Raw genomic sequence first — 12,093 nt, forward strand, 5'->3', positions numbered from 1 at the left:
ACAATACAGTGGACCTTGTACACCCACCAGGAGCAGGCATAACCAATGGGCCACATTATATACAGGAAAGAGGAACAGAGTTAAGAAAAACAAACAAATAAAAGAATTGGTAGTCACTTACTTAATTTAAAAACATATACACAGGGGGCTGGGAAAGTGACTCAATGGTAGAATGCTTGCCTTGCATGTCTGAAGCCCTGGGTTCGATTCCTCAGCAACATATAAGGAGAAAAAGCCAGAAGTAGTGTTGTGGCTCAAGTGGTAGAGCACTAGCTTTGAGCTGAAGAGCTCAGAGACACTGCCCAGGCCCAGAGTTCAGGCCCCACAACTGACAAAAACAAAAAAACATATACACACAATTAACAAAAATGCTAAGAAAACAAAACATACAAGACCCCCCATGTTCATACACTAAGTGACAATCCAAAACACTAATAAAAGAATACACATCACACACACTTTAGGGTTGGCCATGGAGCAGAGGAGAATGAAGAATAGGAATAAAGGGACAAATCAACATAAGCATAAATAAAACTGAGGAGGGGAAGGGAAGGAAAGAAGGAGAAAAATGAGGGAAGGGGTAACAAGTTAGACAAGAAATGTAATCACTACCTTATGTAACCCTTTTGTACATCACCTTGACAATAAAATTTAAAAGATAAAACTAATTTAAAAAAAAAAGAAAGAAAAAGAGCACAAGTTAAAAAAAAAATGGGGGCTGGGAAGGTGGCTCAATGGTAGAGTGCTTGCCTTGCATGCATGAGGCCCTGGGTTCAATTCCTCACACCACATAAGCAGAAAAACCCAGAAGTGGTGCTATGGCTCAGGTGGTAGAGCACTAGCCTTGAGCTGAAGAGCTGAGGGACAGCACTCAGGCCCAGAGTTTAGGCCCCATTACTGGCAAAAAAAAAAAAAAAAAGAAAGAAAGAAAGAAATAAACGGAGAGCAGCCTGACAGAACACGATAGGATGCCATGAATAAAACAGTATTAACTCAATTCCATGTATTAGAGGGAGGTTCCAGAGGATAATGGGAATAGGAAAAAAGCTCATTGATAATAATAATAATTTTAAAAAAACTGACAATTGTAAAAGAAGCCTGGCCTTGATTTCCATTTTTTTTTTTTAATGCTTATTTCCTTTTTAAAAATGTTGACAGGTTAGAGTAGCAAAACTCACAGAAGTGAAAGCGGTAAAGCAGGGATGTGATATGGTAGGGGCTTGGTAAGCCGCACAGATGGTTTATAAATCATTCCAGAAACATTGTACATTACACAATTCTGATGGCTTGTATTTTAGAAATCCTACTCTGGCCTAAGGAGTGGCTAGGAGGGCACGAAAGCTTGCAGAATTGTTAAGTGTTTGCTGTGGCCATTCAGGCTATTGGTAGTAAGAATGGAAAGAAGCAGGCCTCACTGCCCTGCCAACCTCTGGTAAACATCAAGGTCCCCTATGCTATTGCTTCTCTGGGCTGGCTGCCTAATAGGCCATCTGGTGGACTGCAAATCCAGAAGGGACATCTGGTCGACCTGACTCTGAACAATTATTTACCCTGATTACCAAGTGTTTTTAGCATCTCCTAATAATTGTGCTAGGCCCTGGCAGAAAAACAGATTTTAAAAAAATCTTTAAAGACTTTACTCTCTTGGACTTTGCTGATCATGGTTATACATGCCTATAATGCCAAGGTTCACTCTGGAGGCTGAGGCAGGAGGATCTCAAACTTGAGGCCTTCCTGGGCTACACAGTGAGACATTGTCTAAAAACAAAATACATATCCCCAAACAAAACCAAAACCAAACAGACAAAACAGTAGCAGCAGAAATAATGATTATTTTGGACATACCACATTTGAAGAATATGACAGACAAATAAGTGGAAATATCAAAGGCCCAGAAGGAAGATTTGGATTGCAGCTATTAGGCTACAAATAGTTTAAAAAAAAAAAAAGGCAAAAGCAGGCAGAGTGTGGTAATTCCCGTTACTTCAGTAGTAGAGACCAAGAGGACCACAGTTTGAAGCCAGCCTGGGCAAAAAGTTAGTGAGAAACCATCTCAACAAATAAGCCAGGTATGGTGATATGCGTGTCACCCTAGCCACATAGAAAGCGTAAGTAAGAGGGTCCTAGTCTAAGGTTAGCCCCAGGCCAAAGTATGCAACCCTATATGAAAACATAACTAAAAGGGAAAACAAACAAACAAACAAAACTTGGGCATCAGATTAGATCAGACCAGGAGAACTCATAAAGATCCAAGTCTGGCCCTAAGGAAGATAACCAAGGAGGGTAATATTTTAAGGGATCATGTTTGAAGAGCCCATGGTGGCTACAGAAAATAATAGAGAACAACTAAGAATAATATTTACAGTACATCATACGGGGAACCAGAGAGGAACAAAAATCACAACAACAAGTGATGTTCTCAAGCTCTATGGTATGTGCACAGTAGCTCTTCTTGCCTCCCCCTTCCTTCCTTTTTCTTTCTAGAAAGGCAGTAAAGCTACTAAAGATTACCTCTTGACTTTGGTTACACTTAACTTGGATCTTTAGGAGGATAAACCAATTAAGCCTGTTTATACCTTTGGCTAGAGAAAGAATCTTTTTTTTTCTTCACTTTTTTTGGGGCCTGATACCAAGAACGCAGTCTGAACCACGACATGTGGCTCTAGCAGAAAAAAAATAAGGCAATAGTCTAATAGTGGCAATAGTCTAAGGCCATGCCCATCTAAGGAAGCACTGCTGGGCACCTTAACTGAAGACTGCACTAGAATGAGGTTTTCTTATAGGCTTTGTTTTCTGTTCTCGATGCTCGTATTAGCATATGTAATACTATACTGATCAAGGCAACAGGAATGGGATAATTTCTCATTCCATGGAAGTCCATTTCCCTTTTCCCGAAAGCACAAGGACTACTGAGCAAGGTCCACAGGGCCAAGGTCCACATAAGTGAGACACGCTCACATAAGTGAGGACACACTTCTCATCCCCATGTCTCATCGGTTTCAGTCAAGGGGCTGTTTCATTCCCACATGATCAGTTCTGCAACCCAATGTCTGCAGTGGTGGTGTCCTATGCCCCTTGCTGGCACCTGTGAGGGGATAGCCAGGCACATGTGCTGCCCAGAAAGCACACACAGTGAGCTGGGGCAGACTGGGGAGTCTGTTTTTCTGCAAGCCCCTTTGGCATTCATAGATCCAAGACACATGGGGTGCCAAGCACTGCAAGAATAGCAGAGAACAGCCAGAAAATGTCTCTGTTCTATCTCCACAGCAGCTCTGCGCCTGCTGCTCACTTAACTTTTCTATCCATCCAGGAGACAGTGGGAGGGAGAGCACAGTGGGGAGAAAAAGGCAAGAACAGCCACATTTCTGGAACCCCTCCTTTGTGCCAGGCCAATTCTGGGTATTTTATCATCATTGCTGCACTTAATCCCTTGAACCTCAGTGCTGACACATGATTACTTCTAGTTTATAGAAGAGAAAACTGAGGCACAGGGAAATAAATGAGGATAAGATCTATGAGTAACTGGATCCCAATCTGGTAGGCAGACTCTAGCTCAACTTGGAAAGGAATAGCCTGAGGCAAGGTCGAGGGAGATAAAACAAAAAATTCAGACTTCTTGTTCAACCAAGGACTATACAAAATTAAGTTCTTATCACAAGGATCAGTTTGTAGGAGACCAGAGTGGTAGAGAAGTTTTCAGGAACAACATTCCTATATTGCTTGGGTGATACAGAAGTCAAGAGGAAGAACTGCCAGGATACAAGGAATGGGGCTGGTATTTCAACAAAAATTCTAAGCCAGAGGACCATCTTTCTAGTTCATCAAGTGGAAGGAAGTAGATACACACAGAAGTCACAGTCGATCCAAAAGAAAGCCAGTTTCCCTCCTTCATTACTGGACAAAAGCAGAATTCAAAGTTAGGGCTTATTATGGTATTTTTCTCTTACTATGCATGGGTCCCTTCAAGAGGAAGTTTATTTTAATAAGGTCCTAGGGTTCTAGTTACAGGTGAACAAAAGGAATTGAGAATCCCTGAGCTTCACAAATGGAAAATATTGTAAGATATCAGAATTACCCATCACAAAGTCTGTATTAAGGCCTAAGAGTATAGCTCAGTGGTAGAGCCCTTCTTAGTAAACATAAGGTCCAAAGTACGATCACCAGCACTACTTTTGAAAAAAGTTTGAATAGTTCTCACATAGTTAAACCAAAACTTCTGACTGAGGGCTCTCTGGAATTAAAAGGAGTTATTGAACCATTAAAGATACTAGCAAAAGCTGTGTGCCAGTGATTCACACTTGTACTCCTAGCTAATCAGGAGGCTGAGATCTGAGGATCATGGGTTGAATCCAGCCCGGGCAGAAAAGTCCCCATGAGACTCTTATCTCCAATTAATTACTCAAAAGCTGGAAATGGTGCTGTGGCTCAAGTGGTAGAGCACTAGCCTTGAATACGAAGAGCCTCATAACTTTCCTCTCTCTCTCTCTCTCACACACACACACACACACACACACAGATATTAGCAAGTAAAGGACATAAAAATTTTGTGATTATCAGCAACAAGGTTAAGATAGCAGTTGGAAATATGGACAACCAAAGTATTTCTATATGGGGCTGGGAAGGTGGCTCAGTAGTAGAGCACTTGCCTCCCATGCATGAGGCCCTGCGTTCAATTCCTCAGCACCACATAAGCAAAAAGAAAAAAGCCGGAAGTGGCAATGTGGCTCAAGTGGTAGAGCACTAGCCTTGAGCTGAAGAGCTGAGGGACAGCACCCAGGCCCAGAGTTCAGGCCCCACGACCGGACCCCCCCCCACCAAAGAAAAAGTATTTCTATCAAAACAATCTGGGGGGAAAGCAAGCATACACTGTTTACATTAAGCTTACACTGGCTCTAGCAAGAGAGTGGGTGCATGGGGGAAGCTTTGGGACATAAGAGCAGTCCAGAAGGATGAGTGCTTATTATTGCTTCTGGATTGGCTGAAATCAGCAGTCCAGGAGGCAGTGATGCCAGAGGTTTCAAGTCAGGCTTTCACAAATGTTCAAGAATGTGGGAGAGCCGGGCACTGGTGGCTCACGCCTGTAATCCTAGCTACTCAGGAGGCTGAGATCTGAGGATTGCGGTTCAAAGCCAGCCCAGGCTGGAGAGACCGTGTGACTCCTATCTCCAATAAACCACCAGAAAACCGGAAGTGGCGCTGTAGCTCAAGTGGTAGAGTGCTCGCCTTGAGCTGAAGAGCTGAGGGACAGTGCCCAGGCCCAGAGTTCAAGCCCCATGACCGACCAAAAAAAAAAAAAACTAAACTAAAGATTCTTCCTCATTACTAGAGGTTGGGCCCTCTGGACCTCTCTTTCTCTTCCTCCTCTTCCTCTTCCTCCTCCTCCTCCTTCTTCTTTTTTTGCCACTCCTAGGGTTTGAACTCAGGGCCTAGGTACTGGCCCTGAGCTTGTTTTGCTCAAGGCTAGCACTCTATCACTTGAGCCACAGTGCCACTTCTGGCTTTTCTGATTATGTAGTACTGAGGAATTGAACCCAGGGCTTTATGCATGCTAGGCAAGCACTCTACCACTAAGCCACATCCCCAGCCCTGGACCTCTTCTAAGACCATGGTGCCACAGTGGCCCCCACCTCTGCTGCATACAGCAACCTGAAGTACAGATGCTCAGAGATTCAAGTCTGAGAGCACAGCAGTGCTCCTCATTTTGCGACAGGCACCGAGAGAAAACTAACATGGGACATCCAGCTTCTCTCTTATGATGCTGCCAGGTACTTACTGGTATGTGCATAGGTGACAAAATGAAGGGCGGGGGGTGGGGGGGTGGGGGGTGGGGGGGAAATGGCCAACCTGTTATGGGAAGTTAAAGACTGTTCCACTGAGTTCTTTTAATTGAGTCTTTCTGATAAATAATTCATCTCACTTCAGCAACTCTTTAGCAAAGGTCAGAGTATTGACCACCAGCCACTGTAGGTAGAAATTTGTCTAGGCATCTTCAGCGATGCCTTGAAAGGTTGGTGCTGAGTCAGCTCTTGCACTAATGCTGCTCTGGTGAGACACTTCAAGGCATTGCCCTCCTAAGATGCTTTTAAACATAGAAGGTTCTAAAGCATGTTATTACAAATGAACTAGACCAGATCTGTCAAAGCAAGTTCTTTAAGCTATTTCAATTCTTTTGAAGTTATTGGACAGCCATTTGCTTAGACTGTTTTATGCAGCCTAACAGCAAGAACATATTTTCTCGTTGACATTTTAGTCAAGTCAAAAATGTAACCCAATTTTACATTTCTCTCAGACTAACTGGAGGGAAATACACTATAGAGCAGCATCTTCCATGGTCTCAGTGTAGTACTGCTCTCCCAACTGTAAAAGGCTAGCGCTTTTTACTGACACACAGCTGCCAGCTCTTAGATTAGCACTTTAAACCAAGCTGATAACAAGAAGATTAAGTTTGTGAAGCACACAGAGGGATAGGTTGTGTATAGGGATCGATCAACTGAGAAGTCCCCCAATTTTTTTTTAAATGTATTTTTCCTTCTGACTAACCTATTTCACTCTCTCTCTCTCTCTCTCTCTCTCTCTCTCTCTCTCTACCAAACCACAAACCTGCCAGCAAGAGTACCAGATCTCCAGGATAGGGTCTGAACTCTTCAGTGATTCAGAAAGGCACCATGGGTGGCCTTGTTGAGATCTTTGTTCTTCATTTTCTTAGCCTTCTCATACTGTTAAAACTCTAGGACCCTCATGGCGCAAAGCAGAAGAGATAGTGTCACAACTACTCCTTCAAAATCATGGGTATGGCCACAATTAAATCCAGGTTTCTCAAATCCCACACTGCCCTTCAAATATCTTGATTTCCTGAATGGTATGCTAGAGCGGATCTGATGGGCTTGGGGCTCAAATGTACTATAGATAGAAATATTTTCACATTCCTGCCACAGGCAAAATATGTCTATTCTATTTTAGAGTACTGCTATCTCACCTTGGTTGGTAATAGCAAATCCAAGTACATCTGTGTTTTCTACAATTAAGAGAGAAGCTTCATATCCTGGACTGAAGCAAATAATCAACTGGAATGCTTGATCATATAGCCCTACCCAAACTAGTCTAGTCTGCTAGACTTTGGTAAATGGGGGGGGAAAAAAGGGGAAATGTGATGAAGGAACACAAAAGAATATGACTTACAAGAGTCAAGTAAAACAAAACTAGCCTGGAGGAAAAAGGGAAAGGGTAAAATTCATCACCTTAAAGACTTTATCTTACTTTGAAGATGATGTATACAATTTCCAACCACTATAGGTACAAGGAAGACCTCGAACTTTTGGCTCCACACACTTCTGTGCTCACATCTAGAAATGGATGGATTAAACAGGACCTGAGAACAAACTTCAAGAGACAGAAATCTTCTGATGGCAGAAAAAGTGGTTCCTAGGTGATCTGAGCCATTTTACCAAACACAGAAAAGTTGCAGTTTTCTCTAATACTCCTCCAGCATCTGAGGTTTATTTTGTTTGATCTTGATTTATTATGCTATTCTCGTTGAAATCCTGCAAATATTCAGTGCCTAGCCTGCAACAGGGAAGGGTGGCTGTAAAGTGGCCATGGGGAGTCCTGATGGCTAATCTGAATCAGCTCAGACATCAAGCAATAACTATGGCTCTTCCTACAGCAGGCAGGCCTAGGGCACTTTGAGGGCTTTCTTCACAGAGTGAAGGGATGGAGGGCAACATCTAGTCATTTATACCCAAATTTGAAGAGTCTAGCAGGTGGCATCCCCTTAGGTAGAATATATTTGGCTCAGCTCAGAAACAGCCTGAACTTAATCAAGATGGCCAAACAGTTTCAACCAAGGCCTAGAAGGCTCAGCACCTCACCTAGGTCATGAGACCTGATTTATCTAAACAAGACAAGGAAAAGAACCACAGAACATGGTTCTCCTAGATCCAACTAAGGATCTAGGCATAAGTACTGCTACCTATTGCTATCTAACCTCTTAGCATCTCCTGTGACTGAGTTATCAAAATCAATCCAAACCACTCTTCCCAAAGCGATCTGCTGCTGGGTGCTGGTGGTTCACACCTGGTGGTTCAAAGCCAGCCCAGGCAGGAAAGTCCATGGAACTCTTATCTCCAACAAACCACCAGAAAACCAGAAGTGGTACTGTGACTCAAGTGGTAGAGTACTAGCCTTGAGCTGAAGAGCTGAGGGACAGTGCCCAGGCTCAGAGTTCAAGCCCCACGACCAACAAAAAAAAAACAAAACAACAACAACAAAAAACACCAAAGCAATCTGCTAAGATATGCTGCTCACTTTCTGCCCAAGTGGCCACAAGAAGGGTTGGGATCCCCACTGTTTAGAAAGTCTGCAATTCTTCAACCCCTACCATGGCAATAGCTGCATCCATTCATAACTATTTCTCTCTCTCTTATGAGAAGCCATGTCCATGCTGTCCTCTCCTCTTAGTTTCCAATGCCTGCAGTGGGACTATGCCAGCAGAAAGTATGGGAAAATAATCCTTGGACTTAAATGTCATCAAATTATTCTCAGAGTGACTGTTGCAAGCAAAGCTATTGCACACCAACAAAGAAGCTGCATATCATGGATGAGAACAGTCCACCCAACTGTGGTCAGCCTTAACAGATCTATCTAGTCCTACCTAGAAAGGAAAAGGAAAAGCCCAGGTCAAATATTATATATTTTCTTTCATAGAACGATAAAGGGCAGAACAGAGGTCCTCTCTCAGAGCTCCTGTATTTGTTGAGGGATTTTACAATGGTACCGGTCCCTACCTCCATACATGGCTCACTACATATAAATAGCAATTTTCAAAGCAGACGGAAAAAAAACCTAGTCCTACTGACTTCCTTACAAGGCAGCTGAGAGTACAATTCTGAGGTCAGGAAAGAGGAATCCCTCAATCAGGAAGTTTCCATTTTCATCTGTAAAGCTGATCACCATTCTAACTCAGTCTTTAGAAGAAGTGAACTAGAAGGTTCACAAGTGAAAAGAATCCAGAGAAAGTACAATCAAAGAATAGAAATAATCTGTTCATGAGTGATAGGGTGAGATTGACTAGAATATACTACAAATGTGTGGAAATACAATGGTGAAATTCCTCTTTCTATAACTAATGGAATATAATAATAATAAAAGAATCTATTCATTGTGCTGTCTCGCCAAAGGAAGGTTCTTTACTCTCAAGAACCTCTCCAGGGTGTGTGTGTGGGGGGGGGGGGATGACAGGGGAGGGGAAGGGATGGGAAGGGGAAACAAAGGAGGAGCCAACAATGCTTAGTAAGAAATGTACTCATTACCTTGCCCATGTAATTGTAACCCCTCTGTACGGTATTTTCACAATAAAAAAAAAAAAGAAAGGAAGGAAGTGGTACTGTGGCTCAAGTGGTAGAGCGCTAGCCTTGAGCTGAAGAGCTGAGGGACAGTGCCCAGGCCCAGAGTTAAGGAAGGAAGGAAGGAAGGAAGGAAGGAAGGAAGGAAGGAAGGAAGGAAGGAAGGAAGGAAGGAAGGAAGGAAGGAAGGAAGGAAGGAAGGAAGGAAGGAAGGAAGGAAGGAAGGAAGGAAGGAAGGAAGGAAGGAAGGAAGGAAGGAAGGAAGGAAGGAAGGAAGGAAGGAACTCTCCAAAGCTCACCCCTAGCTACTCAGGAGGCTAAGATCTGAGAATTGCAGTTTGAAGCCAACCAGGCAGGAAAGTCCATGAGACTCTTCAATTAACCACCACCAGAAAATCAGAAGTGGCACTGTGGCTCAAAGTGGTAGCCTTGAGCAAAAGAGCTCAGGCACAGTGTCCAGGCCCTGAGTTCAAGCCCCATAACCAATCAAAAAATAAAAACAAAAACAAAAAAGAAGAATGCTTTCATAAAGAGTCTAAATCTGGGGGCTGGGAAGGTGGCTCAGTGGTAGAGTGCTTGCCTTGCATGCCTGAGGCCCTGGGTTCGATTCCTCAGCACCACATAAGCAAAAAGCCGGAAGTGGTGCTGTGGCTCAAGTGGTAGAGCGCTAGCCTGCGCCCAGGCCCAGAGTTCAGGCCCCACGACCGGACCCAAAAAAAAAAAAAAAAAGAGTCTAAATCTGGAGCTTCAGATATCCAAGTAACTTAATTAGATGACACCAGAACTGAGTGCATCAGAAGAAGGAATCTAGTGGTATTAAATGCCTCCCCAAACGCTGAAAAGTCTTTCTTATGAAACAAGTCCACTGGACTCTATAAAATGAAGATCTGTCCTCCCACACTGAGCAATTTGCAAATGTCAATATCTTTTAAGTCTTTGTTTCTATTCTGCTCAAAGGAATAATACTAGATTTCTTCTTCAACCAAAAAAGGTAAACACCAATATCTACTTGTTCTGGCCTATGAGAGTACTGTTATTGAAAATGATGGAATTCTTGACCAAGACCTCAGCCCATCCAGTGCCTCTGGCCAGTGCTGCCTGATGAAAATGTAAAGAACACACAGCCAATCACCTTATGGGATGGATCTAAAGAATGAGATGATGGGGCTGGGAAGGTGGCTCAGTGGTAGTGCTTGCCTTGCATGCATGAGGGTCTGGGTTCGATTCCTCAGCACCACATAAGCAGAAAAAGCTGGAAGTGGCTCTGTGGCTCAAGTGGCAGGGCGCTAGTCTTCAGCTGAAGAGCTGAGGGACAGTGCCCAGGCCCAGAGTTCAGGCCCCACAACCGAAAAAAAAAAAAATGAGATGATGATTTTATAGGTCGATTTCCTTAAGCCCTTTTCTCTGAAGAAGAAGATTCTAAATCATCTTTATGTACTCTTCAGCTTCAAACAATATACAAAGGAGGAGACATGAGAAGACCTGCAGAATTAATCACTGGCTGTAAATAGACAAAATGATTATGGTCTCCAGAATTTTCTCCAATAGCAAACATTCTATTATATATAAATTTTAACCTGCTTGCTCAGCAAAGGAAATAAGTATAAATTCCGAGCAGTTTAGGGACACCTTTGGGTCACTAGCTAGCAAATATTTTTGTGTAGGAAATACTAAGCAAAAACGTAATTGATTTATTGAGTCTTATGATATAAGGCACACTCTCTTGGTCCTTCAAAGATAGGCCCACTTAGAGACAAGGCTGGCTTTTCCAGTTAGAAAGGCAACAATCATGGGGCTGGGAGTGTGGCTTAGTGGTACAGTACTTGCCTAGCATGCATGAGACCCTGGGTTCGATTCCTCAGTTCCACATAAACAGAAAAAGCCAAGTGTTGCTGTGGCTCAAGTGGTAGAGTGCTAGCCTTGAGCAAAAAAAGCTCAGGAACAGTGTCCAGGCCCTGAGTTCAAGCCCCAGGACTGGCAAAAAGGAAAAAGAGGAAAAAAAAAAAAAGATCAGAAAGGCAACAATCAGCCAGGTGCCAGTGGCGCATGCCTGAGACCTAAGGATTGAGGTTCAAAGCCAGACTGGGCAGGAAGGTCTGTGAGACTCTTTTCCCCATTTAACCACCAGTAAACTGTAAGTGGTACTGTGACTTAAAGTGGTAGAGCACTAGCCTTGAGCAAAAGAGCTTAGTGACAGTGCCTAGGTCAAGAAAGAAAGAGAGAGAGAGAGACAGAGGGAGGGAGGGAGGAAGGGAGAGAGGGAAAGGAAGAAAGGAAGAAAGAGAGAGAGAGAGAGAGAGAGAGAGAGGAAGGAGGGAGGGAGGGAGGGAGGAAGGGATGGAAGGAGGAAGGGGGGAAGGGAAAGGAGGGAAGGAAGCATCCAGAGGTTGTCAGGAGCAAGCTGTCAGAAACACAGATGCACACAGCTTGTGCCTTTCTGTAATGTCAGAATTTACTGAACCTCACAAATTCACAAACGACACCAATTTCTTTGGCAATTTGCCAAGCACAACTGAGGTCCACTTAGCCTAGGCTGTTGGCAACATGAGTTCTTTTATTCCAAACTTAATCACAAATATTAGCACTCAGAACATTATACTTCATAATAAGATAAAGATTACAGAATGGCTAGGAAAGGGTTAAAGTAGCTGCAGGGTTCAAAGGACCTTCCTAAGGTTAGAGCAGAGAATGGATACAGATGCACAGAGTCACTGCCAACCCAGTCACAGGGCTGTTACAGGGCTCCTGCCAG

The 12,093-nt window shown here is 43.4% G+C and overlaps 1 protein-coding gene across 2 annotated transcripts in view; it reads right to left on the minus strand.

The window, feature by feature from the left end:
• Znrf1 (zinc and ring finger 1) overlaps positions 1–12,093 on the minus strand; it is an 85,698-nt gene that overhangs the window by 27,454 nt on the left and 46,151 nt on the right. The window lies entirely within an intron of this gene.

Source organism: Dipodomys spectabilis, unplaced genomic scaffold (assembly GCF_019054845.1).
Source record: "Dipodomys spectabilis isolate Male_0828 unplaced genomic scaffold, ASM1905484v1 ptg000273l, whole genome shotgun sequence".
NCBI lineage: Eukaryota > Metazoa > Chordata > Mammalia > Rodentia > Heteromyidae > Dipodomys > Dipodomys spectabilis.